This window comes from Enhydra lutris, unplaced genomic scaffold, assembly GCF_002288905.1.
Source record: "Enhydra lutris kenyoni isolate GAN:26980312 unplaced genomic scaffold, ASM228890v2 scaffoldscaffold16, whole genome shotgun sequence".
NCBI classification, from domain to species: domain Eukaryota; kingdom Metazoa; phylum Chordata; class Mammalia; order Carnivora; family Mustelidae; genus Enhydra; species Enhydra lutris.
The window spans coordinates 2,146,421-2,167,303 of NW_019154100.1; positions in this window are offsets into that span (position 1 = coordinate 2,146,421).

Consider the following 20,883-nt stretch of genomic DNA (forward strand, 5'->3'; position numbering starts at 1 on the left):
CCTGGGATGGAGCCCCACATCGGGCTCTCTGCTCAGCAGGGAGCCTGCTTCCTCCTCTCTCTGCCTGCCTCTCCCCCTACTTGTGATCTCTGCCTGCCTGTCATATAAATAAATAAAATCTTTAAAAAAAAAAAAGAAAGAAAGAAAACTATAATCCAAAACCTCTCAAGAATATACATGCAAAAAAAAAATTTGTTAATGTATAGGATTCAGCAAAATATTAAACTTATTATATACCATGACCAAGTGGGGTTTGTTCCAGGTATGCATGTCTGGTTCAATATTTGGGGGTGGGAGGGGGTAGAAGTCAACTCTCCAATCCAAATTTTCTTATCACTATTTTTTGGCAGGAACCTACTGAGCTGAGCTGCACATAACTATTGCTCTTCTGCCACATTTTTCCTTTTTCTCTCCCATTCAAATTCTACTCTATCATCCCCATATGAAACAACCTGCAGGCTCTGGCCTATCTTCAAATTCCAGCCCACTCATTAGCACAATGATTGTGTTTTTTATAACCCATTAAACTATCTAAGAAAAATGCACTTTAGGGCGCCTGGGTGGCTCAGTTGGTTGGGCGACTGCCTTCGGCTCAGGTCATGATCCTGGAGTCCCGGGATCGAGTCCCGCATCGGGCTCCCGGCTCCACGGGGAGTCTGCTTCTCCCTCTGACCTTCTCCTCGCTCATGCTCTCTCTCACTGTCTCTCTCTTCTCTCAAATAAATAAATAAAATGTTTAAAAAAAAAAAAAAAAAGGCACTTTATCTCTATTACAAAATCATAAGCTCCTAGAAAACAAAATCATAAGCTCCTAGAAAACAAAAACTATTTCTGATAATAAGTGTCCTTTAGGGGCTAGCACAGTGCTTCCTATCTATCTACGTACTACTGGATTAACTCATCCATTCATCAAGTATTAATTAAGCACTTATTATATAGCAAATACCAAGCTATTATTTCACAATACAATAGTGCACAAAATAGACAAGAGTACTGATAATAGTTCTTACAAAACATCTGTTTACTAAGAATGAGAATTCTTTTTAGCACCTTTAATAAAGTAGTGTAAGTGGGAAGATGGAAAATTTAATGTTCTAGTGGAGAAAGTGGCAACAGTGCAGGTAGGGTGAGGGTCTGGAATGCTTTAGAGCAGGTATCATTTACCCATTAAAGGAATAACTGTATGAGGGAGAGAAGGAAGAAAAAAAAGGATGAGGCAGGCATTAAAAGTTTGTTACTACATGTTCCTGTGCTTTGCTTACACAAAAATAAAGACAGAAATAGACATACTCCTACATACTGGGCTGTCTAAATATGTACTTACTTTAAGAAGAATAAGATCTGATTCTAACCCCTAAATCTATAGTCCTCTATTTTCAGCAGAGATCCACCACAAGAATCCCATCACATACTTTAATTAGTAGAAATCTAAGCTCAGCAATTTCATTACTTTCTTTACTCAATTAACAACTGTTATGAGATATACAGATTCTCCACAAACAAAAATTCACCAAATTACAGGGTGAAAAAAAAAAATGTCAATGCAGAAAAGGCATTTAACAAATTTCAACTTCTATTCATGACAAAAGTACTCTGAAAAGTACAAACAAAGGGGAACTCCCTCAATGTGATGAGGAATATATACAAAATCCTACTGCTAACAGTATACTCAATAGTGATAGACTGAATATTTTCTCCCTTGTTCCCATTGCAAACAATGCAAGAATGTATGCTCTCACCACTCTTATTTAACACTGTAGTGGAAATCCTAATCAGTCCTAGGAAGTCAAGAAAATGAAATAACAAATCAGAAAGGGGGCAACGGGGGAAACTATCCTTCCTGGCAAATGACACAATTATCTACATAAAGAAAATCCCAAAAGATCAACAACAAAAATTTCTGGCACTAATAAGTGACTTCAGTAAGGTCAAATGATACAAGATCAAAGTACAAAAATCAGTTGTAGTTCTATTAATAATGAACACCAAAAAAAAAAGTAAAATAAAAATATGATAGCATTGGGGCCTCTGGGTGGCTCAGTCATTAAGCGTCTGCCTTCAGCTCAAGTCTTGATCCCAGAGTTCTGGGATCAAGCCCCACATGGGACTCTCTGCTTGGCAGGAAGCCTGCTTCTTCCTCTCCCACTCCCCCTGCTCGTGTTCCTGCTCTCACGGTCTCTCTCTCTATCAAATAAATAAATAAAATCTTTTTTTAAAAAATTCCATAGCATTTATATTCATCCCCTTCCAAAAAAATGAAGTAGAGGGGTACACGGATGGCTCCGTCGGTTAAGCATTCAACTTGACTTTGACTCACATCATGTTCTTAGGGTCATGAGACTGAGCCTGGTGTAGGGCTCCATGCTGGGCCTCTCTCTCTGCACCGCACCACGCACTCATGCTCTCTTGTCTCATGTATGCTCTATTAAAAAAAATATTTAAATATAACAATATATTTAATTATATATTAAAGATACGGGACTTGTATGCCATAAACTGTAAAACAACAAGAGCTACAAAAATGGATAAGCATTATGTGTTTATGCATTGAAAGACTCAACCTAGCATAGATAAGAATTCTTCCTCAAATTTATATGTGCTTTAATGCAACTTACATGAAAATCTAACGGTTTTTGGCAATATAGACAAAATTAGTTTTAAATTTTATACAGGAAGACAAAGAATTAGAATACCTAACACAATTCTGAGAAATAATGAAGTGGTAGAAGCAGGTCTGATTTCAAAACAAGAAACCAAGATGTTATGGTATTAACCAAAGGATAAACATTTACACCAATGCAACAGAAGAATCCAGAAATAGATGCAAACAAACACCAACCAATGATTCTGAGAAAAATGCTGCCATGATTCAGCAGAAGAAAGACAGCCTTGTCAACAAATGGTTCTGGAACAATTAGACATCTACAGAAAATAAACAACCCTTTACCTAAGTCTCACACCTTCAACAAACAAAAGCTAAAAATGGATAAGCTTAAATCTAGTTATAAAACTATAAAAATGTTTAAGAGGAGAAAATGGGGGAGGGGGGAAATCTAGGGTTAGACAAGGGCTTCTCTGATAGGTTAGTAAAAGTACAATCCATAGGGGCGCCTGGGTGGCTCAGTGGGTTAAGCCGCTGCCTTCGGCTCAGGTCATGATCTCAGAGTCCTGGGATCGAGTCCCGCATCGGGCTCTCTGCTCAGCAGGGAGCCTGCTTCCCTCTCTCTCTCTCTCTCTCTCTGCCTGCCTCTCCATCTACTTGTGATCTCTCTCTGTCAAATAAATAAATAAAATCTTTAAAAAAAAAAAAAAAGTACAATCCATAAAAGAAAAAGCTAATAAATTTGCCTTCATCAAGGTTAACTTTTATTCTGAAAAATGTTCTGTTAAGAGGATGGAAAAACAAGCTACAGAGTGGGAAAAAATACTTGTAAAATAAAAGGACCAGTATCTGCAATATACAAAGAACACTCAAAACTGAATAGTGAAAAACAATCTAATTAGGAAATGGGACAGATGTCAAGTGCTATGATCTGAATGTTTGTGTCTTCCCCTCAACTCAACAGTTGGAATCCTAATGCCCAGTGTGATGGTATTAGAAAGTGAAGACTTTGGGTGTGCTTAGATCATGAAGATGGAGCCCACAAGAACAGAATTCATGTTATTATTACAGAGACCCCACGGAGCACTGTAGCCTTTCTACCATATGAGTGCACCATGATAAGGTACCAGCTATGAACCAGGAAGAAGGCTCCTTGACCTACAACTCCCAGCTTCCAGAATTATGAGAAATAAATTTTTGTTGTTTATAAGCTGCCTAATCTATGGTATTTTGTTATAGCAGATGGAACAGACTAACACACCAAGTACACACATGAAAAGATGTTTAACATTCATTAGCCATTAGGGAAATACAAGTTGACACTACAATGAGAGGTCACAAAATGGCTTCAAAAAAAAAAAAAAAAAAATAGTGATAACACCAAATGCTAATGAGGATACTGAGAAACTGGATTATTCTTATATTGCTGGTGGGAATATACAATGGCACAACCACCCTGGAAAACATTTTGGTTCTTTAAAAACTAAATATGCAACTATAGTTTGGTCGACCAGTTGCACTCCTGGAAACTGATCCTAGAGAAATGAAAATTTAGGTTCACATAAAAACCAGTACATAAATGTTTATAGAAGCTTTATTCATGAAAAACCGGAGAATAACCTAGATGTCCTCCAATGGGTGAATGGTTAAACAAACTACAGTACATCCCTATCACAGACTACCACTCACCAATAAAAAGGAATGAACAATTGATACATTCAAAAACTAAGATGAATCACCAGAGAATTGTGCTGAGTGGAAAAGTACCAATCCCAAAAGTTGACATACCATTGGATTTCCTTTAGATAACATTTTTAACTTAAATGACAAAATTATAGAAATATAGAACAGATAAATTACTGCCAGAGGATGAGGATGAAGGTAGGGGCAGGAAGGAAGTGAGCATGGCTATAAAAGGGCAACTTGAAGAATTTCTGTATTGATGAGAACATTCTGTACTAATGTCAGTACCCTGGTTGTCATTTTGTCACATAGTTTTACTAGGTGCTCCCATTGGTAGAAACTGAATAAAGGATACATGGGATCTCTTTGTATGCTTTCTTACAAATACATGTGAATCAACCATTGTCTTAAAATAAAAAGTGTAATGCCATCACAATTCCAGACTTCAAGCTACATTACAAAGCTGTAATCATCAAAACGGTATGGTACTCGCACATAAACAGACACATAAGTCAGTGGAACAGAACAGAGAATCCTGAAATGGACCCTCAACTCTATCTCAGCTAATCTTTGACAAAGCAGGAAATAATATCCAATGGGAAAAAAGTCTCTTCCAACAAATGGTGCTAGGAACATTGGACAGTCACATGCAAAAGGATGAAACTGGACCATTTCCTTACATCATACACAAAAGTAGACTCAAAATGGATCAGAGAACTCAATGTGAGACAGAAATCCAACAAAATCCTAAAAGAGAACATAGGCAGCAACCTCTAGGACCTCAGCCACAGCAACTTCTTGCTAGACATGTCTCCAAAGGCAAGGGAAACAAAGGTAAAAATGAACTATTGGGTTTTCATCAGGATAAAAAGCTTTTTGCACAGCAAAGGAAACAGTCAACAAAACCAAAAGACAACCCACCGAATGGGAGAAGATATTTGCAAATGTCTTATCAGATAAAGGGCTAGTATCCAAAATCTACAAAAAACTTCTCAAACTCAACACCCGAAGAATAATCCAATCAAGAAATGTGCAGAACATGAACAGACATTTCTCCAAAGACATCCAAATGGCCAACAAACACATGAAAAAAATGTCTGACATCACTTGGCATCAGGGAAACACAATTCAAAGCCACAATGAGATAACTCCTCACATGAGTCAGAATGGCTAATATTATCAAGTCATGAAACAACAAACGTTGGCAAGGATGTGGGAAAAAAGGAACCCTCTTACACTGTTGGTGGGAATGCAAGCTGGTACAGCCACTCTAGAAAAAAGTATGGAGGTTCCTCAAAATGCTAAAAATAGAGCTACATTATAACCTGGCAATTGCACTACTGGGTATTTACCCCAAAGATACAAATGTAATGATCCAAAGGGGCATCTGCACCCCAATGTTCATAGCAACAATGTTCATAGCAACAATGTCCATAATAGCCCAACTATAGAAAGAGCCCAGATGTCCATCAACACATGAATGGATAAAGATTTGGGGTGTGTGTGTGTATACACACACACACACACACACACACACACACACACACAGAGAATGGAATACTACTCTGCCATCAAAAATGAAATCTTGCCATTTGCAATGATGTGAACGGAACTAGAGGGTATTATGCTAAAAGAAATAAGTCAATCAGAGAAAAACAATTATCATATGATCTTACTCATGTGTAGCATTTAAGAAACAAAACAGAGGAGCATAGCGGAAGGGAGGGGGGGAATAAAACAAGACGAAATCAGAGAGGGAGACAAACTGTAAGAGACTCTTAATCACAGGCAACAATATGAGGGTTGCTGGAGGGGAGGAGGGTCATGGGATGGGGTAACCGAGCGATGGGCAGTAAGGAGGGCATGTGATGTAATGAGCACCAGGTGTTACATAAGACTGACAAATCTCTGAACTCTACCTCTGAAACTAATAACACACTATAGGCTAATTGAGTGTAAATTTTAAAAAGGAAAAAAAAAGCATAAATACTTTTTGAAAAAGTATATACATGCTACTTTTGTGAAAGAAAGGGTAGACAAATACATTAAAAGATTTGCCTATATTTTTAAAATTACCACTAAATAGAGAAAGAGAAAGGTGAGGGGAGGAGAAAGGCAAAGATAGAACCTAGGTATCTTTAAATGTTCCTTGCTTCATAAATTCAAACCATGAAACTATCTTTGTAATTTTTTCTAAAAAGTTTAGAAAAACAATGGTCATCAAAAATGGGGGAAAAAAAAATCACCTGAAGAAAAATCTGCCTATTTATGATGTTTATGGCATAACCAGAAGTAGATGAATAACTGCAAATGGCTTTAAGACACATAATTTTGATTGAATATCCTGAAGACCAAAACACACATGCACACACACAGAAAGGTAAACAGAATGTATTCGGTTTTTTATTAGTAGTACTAGAGGCATTTTATAAGTGAAACCACAGCAAAATATTAAATTAAAGCATATATACAATTACATTAATAGTTAAGAAACATAGTTTTTAGAACAAAAGTTATTAACAAAAGTAAAATGGTTAAATAAAAACCCTGTAATCTTTTGTTTAAATTAGAAATACAAGTATGATCTCATGATTTACTTTTCTCTTTCAGTAATATTTGCATTTCCTACTTCCATCCATTAAAAGAGCCTGGAAGAAATGTCATCTCACTGTAGGCTCAGATTATCATATCGAAATATCATTTCATACATAATGGAAATAAGTACAATGTGATGATTGATCGATTCCAGATCTTTGCAAGAAATGAACAAGAGGATATGTTGCTATACCTAAAAGCAAGGCTGCTAGGTAAAACTTCTAAAGACATACCAAAAAGACTTGGGAGTACCTTGAAGAGCTCCCATAGTCCAAAGCTAAAACAATCTGAGTATCATAAAGAATACTGATTGCAACTGAATAAACATAGTAAATATATAAAACCCATGAGGTCAAAATCACGGTTGAAAAAAAATTGTACTGATTACCTTTAGACATTATTAGCATACATCCCATCATTGTAAAATTTACAAAGGAAAGTTGATGCATTTATCTTTACTTTCCTTTATGAACAGTTTAAGGTAACTAAAAAAAAAAAAAAATCAATGAGGGTCAACCTTCTTTATAAGAATCACAGCTAAGACATTCAGAAGACATAGCAGAATTAGGAAAAAAAAAAATCACCATTTTGCAACTTGTAATGAAATAATGGGTCAAGGCAATGGTCATTCATGAGCTGCTAAAATACTAAGCTAAAGGATGATGAGGAACTTTTTTTTTTTTTTGAGGAACTTTCTTTAAATGGACAAATGAAGCTGATACCACCCAAGCCCCACTGAGAAATCTTATCACTAAAATTGAACAATCTGACATCATGTTACTATTGATATTATATACTAGAAGATACAGACTAGGATCTATGAAATATTCTATTACAAAAATTGAATCTCAATTTAAATCAATTCTCTGGATGTAACTTTACAGGATATAGGAATAGAGGAACGTGTTAAGTAATATAGTAATAGAGTCAGCCAAATCCAAATTGTGGGAAATGCTCAAGGAAAAATGATCTATTTTATTTAAAAATTACATCGTAGAAGAGGGAATGCTCTTTCCCATTAGGAGTTTAGAGACACAGAGTAAATACTATTCATAGACTTTGGCAGGAAAGACTCATGCAACCAAACCAACAATTCAAAGACATTTTGGAGACAACTGGGGAAAACTAAATACAAAATAGGTATTAGATAAAAAAGGAATTACTGCCAGTTTAAACAAAACCACAGTGAACAAACTAAGTCCTTACCTACTAATGTTATCGATGGATTTATAAATAAAAATATGAATGAGATTTGCTTTAAAATATTCTATCAAAAAAAAGAACAGAAAAAACAAAAATGGTACTATGTTGATGGCTGAAGCTACATTTGGAGTATACGACAGTTCATTGTATGAACTTCTCTACTTTTTTGTGTTTTTGGTATTTTTTTTTTTTTTTTTACTTTTTGTGTTTTTGAAGTTTTCCAGGATAAGAAACGTTTTTTTAAGGTCATATAATTTTCTGTATTTAGTCATTCATTTGACAAACTGAGTACATACTCTTTGCAGACCAAAATAAGTAAAATACAATTCTTTCTTTAAAGAAGCTCAAAATCTAGTAGTGGGAAATATAGAGAACAAAAGAAGTACAGTGGAATATTGGATTTGCTCAAATAAGTACACCTTAGTTCCACTGAAGGCAAGCTGGAAGTAAAACAATATGTCCCCAGCGACATGAGTAGAGATTTCACAGAGGAGGTGATAACTGCATCTGTCTTTAAGAATTTATAGGAGTTCAGCCTCAGCACTCACACAACAAAAAGAAGTAAAAGACATCCAAATCAGCAAGGAAGTCAAACTTTCACCATTTCAGATAACATGATACTATGTAGAAAACTGAAAGACTCCACCAAAGGGGGGAAAAAAATTGTTAGAAGTAATACACAAATTCAGTAAAGTCTCAGGATTAAAAAAAAAAACAACATAGAAAAATATGCATCTCTATATACCAATAATGAAACAGCAGATAAAGAAAAAAAAAAGAATCACAGAACCAGTCCCATTTACAATGCACCAAAAACCCTAAAATATAAACCTAACCTTTTAGGTTTGTAAGAATAAACCTAACCAAAGGCATAAAGATCTGTACTCCAAAAACTATGAACACTTATTAAAGAGACTGAGGAAAAGACAAAGAAATGGAAAAACATTCTAAGCTAATGAGCTGGAAGAACATTGTTAAAATGTCTGTACTATCCAAAGCAATCATTTAATACATTTAATGTAATACCTATTTAAATACCACCCGTGTTTTTCACAGAACTAGAACAACCCACCCTAAAATTTGTATGAACTGCAAAAGACCCTGAATAGCCAAAGCAGTCTTCAAAAAGAAAAGCAAAAGCAGCAGCATCACAATTCCAGACTTCAAGTTACATACAAAGCTGCAGTGATGAAGACAGTATGCTATTAGCACAAGAACACACAGATCAATGGAACAGAATAAAAAACCCAAAAAAGGACCCACAACTACATGGTCAATTAGTGTTTAACAAAGCAAGAAAGAATATCCAATGGGAAAAAGATACTCTGTTCAACAAATGTTGTTGAGAAAACTGGACAGCAACATGCAAAGAATGAAACTGGATCACTTTCTTATACCATACACAAAAATAAATTCAAAATGGATTAAAGACCTAAATTTGAGACAGGAAACCACCAAAATTCTAGAGAACACAGGTAGTAACCTTTTTGACCTTGGCCACAGCAACTTCTTCCAAGACACATCTCCTGAGGCAAGGAAAACAAAAGCAAAAACAAAACAAAACAAAAAAACCAACACGATCTATTGGGACTTCAAGATAAAAAATCTCTTCACAGTAAAGGAAATAATCAACAAAACTAAAAGGCAACCTTCAGAACAGGAGAAGATATTTGCAAATGACCTTTCTCATAAAAGGTTAGTACTAAAGATATATAAAGAATTTCTCAAACTCAACACCCGAGAAAAACAAATATTCCAGTTAAAAAATGGGAATAAAAAAAAAGGGCATAAGACATGAATAGACTTTTCCAAAGAAGACATCCAGATAGCTAACAGACAAATGAAATGATGCTCAACATCACTCATCATCAGGCAAATATAAATTAAAACTACAATGAGGTATCACCTCATACCAGTCAGAATAACTAAAAATTAACAAAAGGAAACAACAAATGTTGGTGAGGAGGTAGAAAAAGGGAAACCCTCTTACACTGTTGCAGGGGAATGCAAACTGTTAACAGCCACTCTGGAAAACAGTATGAAGGTTCCTCAAGAAGTTAAAAATAGAACTACCCCACAATCCAGCAATTCCACTACTAAAGGTTTACCCAAAGGATAAAAAAAATACTGATTTAGAAGGGTACATGAACCCAATGTTTTAGCATTATCAACATAGCCAAACTATGGAAAGAGCCAAAATGTCCACTGACAGATGAATGGATAAATAAGATATGGTATATATGTATATATGTTATATATGCGCATGCATGTACACAGACATACACATATATAATGGAATATTACTCAGCCATGAAAGGAATAAATCTTGCTATTTCCAATAATGTGGACGGAGTTAAAGAGTATAATGCTAAGTGGAATAAGTCAGTCAGAGAGAGAAATACCATATGATCTCATTCACATGTGGAATAACAAACGAATATGGGAGTAGAGGGAAGAGAGGCAAACCATAAAACAGACTCTCAACTATAAAGAACAAACTGAGGGTTCTTGGACGAGGGGTGGATTAAATAGGTGATGGAGATGAAAGAGGCCACTTGTTGGGATGAGAACTAGGTATTGTAATAAGTGATGAATCACTCAATTCTACACCTGAAACTAATATACTGTATGTTAACTGGAATTAACGTAATCATGCCATACTCAATTTGTAGTAAAAAGATGAGACCAGCTGGCAAAAACTAAGGTGGCAATTATAAAATGATAGACTTTTAATCACTTAAAACTATTTTTGACAATAACATACAAAAATATGGCTTAATAGAGTAAAACTACAAAGTTTGTAAAAGCAGATAATCCAAAATGAAAGTAATATCTGAAAATCACCTAAACAAATATATTTGAGGTAATGAATAAAAGAAAATTAAATGATCAGGTAATTTAAAAATATGTACTTAAAGTTGACTAACGAGCCTGGAGAATTAAAGAAAATTTTCATTCCATGTTATCTACTTACCCAATTTATTTTACCTGTTCATTCTTATAAAATAAGTTTCTTATGATTTATATTCTATAGAAAAGAAAATGGGATTTAGGATGAAATCTGTCTCATTCCAGCAATAACTCCAAAAACAGTTTGTGAATTTTTTTTTTTTTAAAGATTTTATTTATTTGTCAGAGAGAGAGAGAGGGAGAGAGAGCAAGCACAGGCAGACAGAATGGCAGGCAGAGGCAGAGGGAGAAGCAGGCTCCCTGGTGAGCAAGGAGCCCGATGTGGGACTCGATCCCAGGACGCTGGGATCATGACCTGAGCCGAAGGCAGCTGCTTAACCAACTGAGCCACCCAGGCGTCCCAGTTTGTGAATTTTTAACTAATTAAAGAAGACAATCATTTAAGAGAAATACTTTCTGAAAAAATTAACACTGATATTTAATTATAATTTATCAAAATGTTATATACATTTTGCTTCATTTCCTCTCAAGTTTGCTGTATTTGAAATATGCTTTCTTCATTAACATGAACATCTGCTTATAAATTATTAGTCCTTTATTCAACACTGTATTTGACATTTTTGTACATTACATTATAGAAAATTAATAAAAATAAGGAATTTCAAAAATAAAAAAAGAAAGAATTTGTACGAGTTCACTCAGCAGACATGGAAGAAAAGGCATTTGGAGTGACAGCAATAATTCCTACAGCACTTCCAGGGTTCCCAGCACTGTTCTAGGAACCTCACATATTTAATCACTGTAGCCTCAAAACAAACCTGTGAGATGTGCATTGTTCTTAGTACACACTCGCATTTTCCATAAAGCAACTGAGGTATAAGAAGGTAAAGTAATATGACCAAAATCACATAACTGTAAGTAACAACAATAGGCATCAAACCCAAATACTTGGCTTTTTTTTTTTTTTTTAAGATTTTACTTATTTGACAGAGAGAGATCACAAGGGGGCAGAGAGTCAGGCAGAGAGAGAGAGAGGAGGAGGAAGCAGGCTCCCTGCAGAGCAGAGAGCCCCATGTGGGACTCGATCCCAGGACCCTGAGATCATGACCCGAGCTGAAGGCAGAGGCTTAAGCACTGAGCCACCCAGGTGCCCCCAAATACTTGGCTTTTAGACACTATCTGGATTTCCTTTTTAGGAGACAGAATCATGTGTATGGAGGCAGAGAGGTCTAATACAATCACTACACTAGGAAACTGCAAATGCTACCATAATATACGGTGTGAGGCAGAAATCCGAAGGGGAGGTCAGGAAATGAAAAATGGATGAGCAGTCAAAAGGCAGACCATGAAGGGCTTCACATATCAAGTAAAGGAGTTTCTATCATTTCAAGTAAGCAAGTACAAACCACCGAAGGGTTTTAAACAATGGAATGGCATGTATTGATTTATATATGGTACAAAAATAACTTAGGCAGTGGTGAGCACAACGGACAGGGGGGAAATCAATAAAGGAGACAGAGAATTCAGTTAAGAATCAAGTGGATGGGTCCAAGAGACCGATGGTGAGAGCTGGAGTTCAGCACTGTTGATATACATAATAGAACAGACTCAAAGGAGACTGAAGAAAAAGAAGCCACAGAAATTGGAGAAGGATTCTGTATGGGGAGAAATGGGACGGGAGCGGGTGAGATAAGGATATCTCTCAGGCTGCTAACTTGGGGGTGGGGGGAAGAGGGATGTTATTAATCATGACTGGGAACACGAGAGGAAGCAGTTTTATAATTTAAAAAATGAGTTCACATTTGGCCAGGCGAGCCTGTGGGCCCTCTTAACAGCCCCATAATGATGCAGAATCTCAGCAGACAGACATGTATTTGGGAGACTTCAATATACCGGCAGTATTTAAAGCCACTGAAACAAATGAGACTCACTCAAGAACCCTATGAAGAAAAATCAACGAAAGCAAAAAGAAAACAAAAGATCGGTGTTTTTGAAACCAGTTATTCAAGAACAACCTCCAGAATTGTTCCCATGTTACTGTATATTACCTGTACTACTGTGTAACACTTTTTCTTGAACTGGCATATTTAAATGTGATCTCTACTATAAAAAAACCTAGTATTCTTTGGCATAATAAAAGGGAAAATACCATACAGATACATTTTAATGCTGTGTTTATGTAAGTTCAGTAATTAAAAAATGGGCCAGTCTGGTCGGGATGTTGACAGTGGGGGAGGCTGTGCATGTGGGTGAGCAAGTGGTAGAAGGAAAATCTCTTTACTTTTCTCTCCATTTTGCTAGACATCTGACACTGCTCTAAAAAAATAAAGTCTTTAAAATAAATGCAACTTTAAGTGTTTGTACTTTATCTAGTATTACTTGGGAAACTTAAGCATGTGCTTCAGCTCCTGAAAGCTGTTCTTTATCAAAATATTTTTTTTCCAGCAATACTGGGAAGACAAACTTGTCACAATCTAAAATAATACCAATTAAAGGTAATTTGAAAGGAGATAGAAATGAATTTTCACAGTGTGATAGGTTATTACTTAATGCCCTCTGAGTCACCTAATGTCATCTCATGTGCTGCTGCTGGCCCAAGATTTGGGAAAATTCATTATAGGAGAGTCAAAGGAAGTGGTTCAGATATTTGTTCCCAGGTGAACTGCGGTAAAGGAGGAGAATGGAATCTGTGGACACAGAATTAACAGTGTGAAATTACACAGAAAAGTGTCAAATAGTATAAAAAGATTAGTATGGGGTTTTAACATGCACATTCAGGATCCTCCTGAAGAGTACAGATTATCAAAGGAAGAAGCGTCCCTTGTTCCTGAGTTACAGCTAAGGGTGAAGTTTAAAGATCTCACAATTGTTGCTGCCCAGCAGGTGACTAATTTGAGCCTGGACTTAGAATTTTCTCCTCTCTGGGCACCTGGGTGGCTCAGTGGGTTGAGCCTCTGCCTTCGGCTCAGGTCATGATCTCAGGGTCCTGGGATCGAGTCCCACATCAGGCTCTCTGCTCGGCAGGGAGCCTGCTTCCTTCTCTCTCTCTCTCTCTCTCTCTCTCTCTCGCTCGCTCGCTCAGCCTGCCTCTCTGCCTACTGTGATCTCTGTCAAATGAATAAATAAATTCATAAAAAAAAAAAAAAAAAGAATTCTCTCCTCTCCAACATTAAATCCACTCCTCCTGTCCCCTGCCCTGACCCCATCATACTCTGGCTGTACTTAATGCTCTAGTAAAGTAATGCACTGTGAGTGCGTGGGCTCAGACCCCTTCCTTCTGGGACTATCTGCAACAGACCACATTCTCCCCATCACCACTGTCTATTGCGATCAAAGGCTCCATGTCCTAGTCATAAGAAGCCAAAAGCCAAACAGGAAGAGATGTGGCAGTCAATGAAAACTCATGGGGGAAACACACACACACACACACACACACACACACACACACACACTTGCACGCATGTGCACTTGCGCATTAACTAACTATGACTTCCCGGAGCTCTACTTAGTTTCAGATAAAAATTGAGTGCCTTAGATTACTTTGCAGACTCTGCTCAGAGAATTCATTTGCATAAAAAATGTTAGTTTCCTTTACTGTTCCAAAGGAGATTGATCATCTTCCATCCCATCAGTTTTGCATACCTGACTCCTTTTAATAAGGGGTCAAAAATGATTTTTTTTCTACTATGTGATCAACAAAACATTTGGCAAAAAAAAAAAAAAAAAATACTTTAGCAAATCTAAAGGACTTCATTTGCATTTCTTTTCTTGCTAATCTCTGACATAATGATATTTTTCCACTTTTCTTTATTGCCAAATCCATTAGACTGTATGTGTCACCCACATTAAACGTCCTAAATACACAATTTCCTTTCAAATGTAGTTATGAAACTAGTTTAGGAATAGACGTGTGTTAAATCTAAGGAGAATTTTAACTTCTTCGATTCAACAGTTTTCATCCTAAATAGACTTTAGTATTTTTAAGCCTCACTCCCACTGAAAACGTACTCATGTTAACGATATAAAATAGATAATAAACAGATGTGAACAGAACTAGAATTTTTCAAAAACATTACATCTTCCAAATGTCCAAACCCAATTTAAAACTTAAACACAAATTTAGACAAGTATTTTCATAAAGACTTGAACATTGTGCATAATCAACAAGAAATAACAATTGTAAGAATTTCTGTTCTACAAAACTACAATAAAAATACCCAAGTACAGGGAACATTTGCACTGAAATGGAATGCAACACTCATTCCACCATAGAGCAGAATTTCTAAGAAGCTGTAGAACATCTATTGGCGTTTTTGTAATCTAAAGTAAATTAAGACCAACAAGCACAAAAGGTAGTGTGTTTTTAAGTAATAAAACAACTAGAAGAGTACAGGAAGCACCACTATGCTGAACAGCTCTGAGACAGAGGAGAAAGGCTGAGATGTCAGTGGGCAGGAGGGTCCAGGCTTTAAGATGGGACTTGGTCATCTGTGCACATGTTCCTACATGTGTATTCCTGTACTGTCTTCCCTGCCTTACGGCTGCTCCTTGTCACAGTCCATTACAGGTTTTGAAGGGGAGGAAAGGATTACATAATCCTCTTCCTAGACCACAAGCTCCTCAGGAACAGATACTCTATCATCTTTGTCACCTGCAACTGGCCCAGTACCTAGGCTGGGTAAGATTCTCAACTAATGTCTGTTGCATGATTACCATAGTTTGTTACTTGATGGGGAAAAAATTATATTACTTCCAGCATTAAGACAGACATTATCATGCTCTAATAAATCATTCTTAGCCTGCAACTGAAAAAAGGTCCTTGAATCGAGGACAGGAAATTCACTGTTTTTTTTGCTTGGCTGGATTTTGTTGTTTTTTGTTCTCCTCCCTCCCAAGTGGCTGCCTTAGTTGGGCTGCAGAAGCAGATTCAGAGATGGAGATCTGAATGCAGAAACTTACCTGGTGAGCATTAACTACGGTAGCAGGATTGGGCAGAAGGAGAAGGGGCCTTGGCTGACCCCATACAGAACTCTGGAGTGGGGAATGATGCTTTACATGTAACCAGGATTGAGGCAAAGCCACCTTGTGCCCCATCCCGATCACTGGACACAGGTTCCTCTGGGAGAGAAAGGGAATGAAATGATCTTGGTTGAAGCGGCTCTCTTCTAGAGAGGGACCCAGCTGCGAGCCACTAGCAGCCAAAACTTTGCAGAGTAGATGACTCTGAAGAGGGAACTGAGTGATGCCCCACAGCCCCCACCACCAGACACTCAGAAGCTCAGACCTCAGATTGTAGGAGAGTAACACCCAGACCTGAGACCACAGCAATGATCTTTCTTATAGGCTAAATATATAAAAAGGCACTGACAGGAACCAAGCCTAGGTCATCAGGTCTCTGCATGGCGACTGTCAATCTGTCACTATCTGGCCCTTCAGTCACTTAAAATTACTGTAGACTGAGAAAATTGCCCTCCCACTGAACTATGAGAAATCACAACTGGTAACAATCTTTTAGTCCAAATTCTGAGACTTCTTATAACTTGCACAGCCTGAAGCTGATTGGTCCACTCCGAATTAAGAAGCTTAGCAGGAAATGATTCAAAAGTATCCGTTCAGAAAACATTCCCAGACTCATCACCATCTGGTCAGATCTGATTATTAAACAGTCAAGGAAACTCCTGCTGGAGACACCAAGGGAAGAATTCTTCTGAGGCTTCCATTTAGCGTTTGTAACAACAGTGGGGAATAAGCATGATGGACCACTGGTACCTCGTGCCAGGTCCCCTCACATCTGATCCACTCTAGCCACTCTCCTTCCATCACCTCCAGAGAGACAGGAAGGTGCACGGTGGGTTTAAAGCCCCTCAATGATAAAAGGAGCAAAGATGCATACTTTAAAAAGGAGGAAAAATGTTTTAAGTGCTCTCGTTTCATTCCACACTGGTCAACAACCTCCTCTCTCCAGCTAGGAACACCAATGCCATTTTTCAAACATCCCAGATGCTTCCCTGCATGCAAGACTTCCTAACCAATTTTTCAAATTAAGCCCAACCCTGAATTTGGCTGCTCGCTCAGTCTGCTTTGAAAGAGTGTCAGCTGTTTTGATATCTGCCACATTTTATTCACTGTAGGTTCAGGATCCCCACAGAACAAAGCTACAAATAAAAGCTAAAGAGAATTAGGAAGGAGAAAGCCTGCTTTGGCAGGGTGCAAACTCCACTGAACTCACAATGGAGGGAGAGAGGACCTGCTGGGCTGAGACTCTTAGAGAAAAGAAGGATCAACAAATCTCATCAAGAAATCCCAACCGCATCTCAGAAAAGCTTTCAAAACCCGACCTTCTGTACAGATAACAAGTAGAAGACATCAATTACAGTTACATTAATGAGACTGAGCATCACGAGCTGAGTAAATCAAAAAGCCTTTTCAACCTTTAGAGATTTTATCCAAGACATTTAACAAACTACAAACAAGGTGATATGTGAAATAGTCTAACTTGAATGCCCAAGAATTCTCTGTCATTTGCAGTCTTCAGTAGTACTCAGGTCATCTCCCTATGCAAAGTTTTGCAATGGGATCTTAGGGCCAGCAGATGAGGAAGTATCTTTCTTCCAAAACTTGGGGGCTGACAGAGAAACTTCCCAAGTGTACGTTCAGCACTCTGGCTGCAAGGCAACTGTCAGCCAAGCTGGCAATGCTCAGAGCTTTTCAATCAAATCCTCTTTTCCTGATATGTAATTCATTTAGCACATTTCCTTCGTTATGTCATCATGTAAGAGTTCTTACTCTACAGACCAAGCACATCTTGCCTGTGACAGCCATGATTTAAACCAGTGGTTCTCAACCAGGAGAGACTTCATCCCCCTAGGACAGACATTTGGCAAGGTCTGGAGATAATGCTGATTATCACAACCGGCAGGGAGGGGACTGTGCTAATGCCATCTAGTGGGGAGAGGTCAGGAATGCCACTAGCCACCCCACACTGCACAGGACAGCTCCCCTCAATCACACCACACAACAAAATATTAATAGCATCAAGGTGGAGAAACTCTTAGACCTTGCTCTGGCTGAGCATATAGAAGTATTGTGGAAGAAAATACTGGAAAACAGCTCAGTTTTGTGTAAAACACATATATGAAGGGAACAGAGCTCTTCTTCACTTGAAATCTACTAACCAGATTTTAGGATCTTGTATTGTACACAGTCTGCATATTCTGTAATGCAGAAATTTAAGGAATTGCAATGCCTGTGTTTCTATTTCCTCTAATCCCTGCCCAGAGATCTTGCTCTTCAAGAATGGGAACACTGGGGCACCTGGGTGGCTCAGTTGGTTAGGTAGCTGCCTTCAGCTCAGGTCATGATTCCAGGGTCCTGGGATCGAGCCCCGCATCGGGCTCCCTGCTTAGCGGAGAGCCTGCTTCTCTTTCTCCATCTGCCTGCCGCTCTGCTTACTTGTGCTCGCTCTCTCTCTGTCAAATAAATAAATAAAATCTTAAAAAAAAAAAAAAAAAAAAAAGAATGGGAACACCATTTTGCTGGCCCCAGCTGAGTGACTGGTTCACATTTGCTGCTTTGCCTTGTTTCATAGCTTACCACAAACAGTCAAAGATGACTTCACACTGTTTAAAAGATGCACCTCTATGCACCTCTTCACACTGTTTAAAAGATGCACCTCTATGCACCTCTTCACACTGTTTAAAAGATGCACCTCTAGAGAAGAGGGACACTGTTCTCTAACCCAAGTATGATAGGATTCATAATGCTTGGTATTCCCCCCACCCTTTCTTACTTGGGGAGCTTCTTCATTAGGATTTCAGCATCTTTCATCTTAACCCATGGTATCTACTCTTAGATATCTTCCCACCTCCACAAATTTGTAACAGCAAACAGATGAATTAAATGTTGACCAAGAGCAGTGGTCTTTCTCAATAGCCTATCTTCTTCCACTATTATCTGCCAGTCAGATCAACCATTTATACCTTCTTTCCCTCACTTCCTCTATGTTAGTCAGTTGTCAGGTTCTCTGTATTTTCATTTTGAAACACTTCTTCCACTCTCCCTTCTACTCCATTTATAATGTCTCACACCATCTCTCAGACTCCCAGACCCTCTTATGTGATGTTGCCGCCAACCAGAGGCATTCCTTTTCCTTCCTAACACCATTCCAACTGCATTTTTATGTACTACTCATTTTCATTAAACCTCATTCATTTTAACCTATTTGTGTTCTATTTATTGAAGACTTAAGGAGGTATGGCAATATAGTGCATTGGACAACTTCCCCCAGAAATTCACATCTATCCTGAATCTCAGAATAAGACCTATTTGGAAATAGGATCTTTGCAGATATCGTTAGTTGAGGCCATCCTGTAGTAGAGTGAGGCCTAAATCCAATGACTTTTGTCCTTTTAAGATGCGAGGGCACACAGAGACACAGGAAGAGTCAGTGTGAAAATAGGGCCACAGATTAGAATCAGGCACCTACAAGCCAAGAAACGCAGAATATTGACAGCAACCACCAGAAGTTAGGAGAGGTATGGAATGGTTTTCCCGTCACAGCCTCCAGAAGGAACCAACTTTGCCAACATCTTCATCTTGGATTTTCAGCCTCCTGAACCATGAGAGAATAAATTTTTGCAGTTTCAAGATATCCAGGTTGTGGTAATTTGTTACAGCAGCCCTAGGAAACTAATACAGATGGCCATGAGAATATGCCTCACATTTCAACTACAGGTGGCATAACTGTCCCAATATTCAACTACTTCATTCTGATATCCACAGTGGAATCTGCCCCAAGGTCACACTGCTCACAAGCTATCCAAACCAGTGACCTACAGCAGCAGATACGCAAAGCAGACCAACTCATGTGAGATGCACACTCCTTTGATGAGCAACATTGTCTCAAAGACTGTTCCACAGCCCTGCCACATGTCCTTAGACTGACCAATCTGCAACACTGACACCCAACCTTCTTTCCCTCTCTCCTTCTCTTACAATCAGTCTCGTATGTTGGTCTCCTGGCTCTCCAACGTTCGTTCCCTAGCTCCCTTCCCTTTCCCCTCTCACCCCACTAGAATTCTCCTAATAAAATCTGCACACATTTAACTGTAGCTTGATATCTACCTTTTGCAAAACTCAGAGAAATCCAGAAGGGAATTACAAAATCTGATTTCTATTTTAAGTGGATTTCTTTACCCGGTTTGTGGAGAATGGATTCAAATTTGGTAAGATTTTAAGAAGAAAGACCAAATAGGAAGCTCATACAGTGGCTTAAGAAGCCAGGCTTCTGGTTCACAGTATCCTAACAATAAGGGTAGATTCAGTGGGGATTCCAGATATACTCTGGCAGCAAAACTTAATGAACTTGGTGGCATATTTAAGTGAGAGTTTGGAAAAACTGGCATTGAGGTTGATTCCTTAATTTCTATAAAGAGCAAATACACGGATATTGGTGCAATTCATGGAGACTGGAAAAAGAAGAAATCCAAAACTAAAAGATTACAAGTTCAATTTCAGATATGTTAAGATCAAAATTATTTGGAATTATCTAAACAAAGATGTCTCAGACAGAGATAGGTTTAAGGTAGGAAGCTAAGGCTGCTCTCTAAATTGGGGAAGTATCAGAATATAGCATTGGAAGCTACAGTGTTGAAGTAATTAGAATCACCTACAGAAGAAATGTAGAGTGAGCAGTAAAAGATAGTCATGAGGCTTTCCAAAATTTTAAAGTCAAGAACACAAGACAAAACAATGAATACTAAGAAGGAGTGCTTAGAACTATACTAAGAAAAGTGTGAACATGGTGTCCATAAGCTAACAGAAAAGAACATTTGGAGGATGCATGGATGGTCAACAGGCAAAATGCTGCTGGGAGTACAAGGAAGAGGATT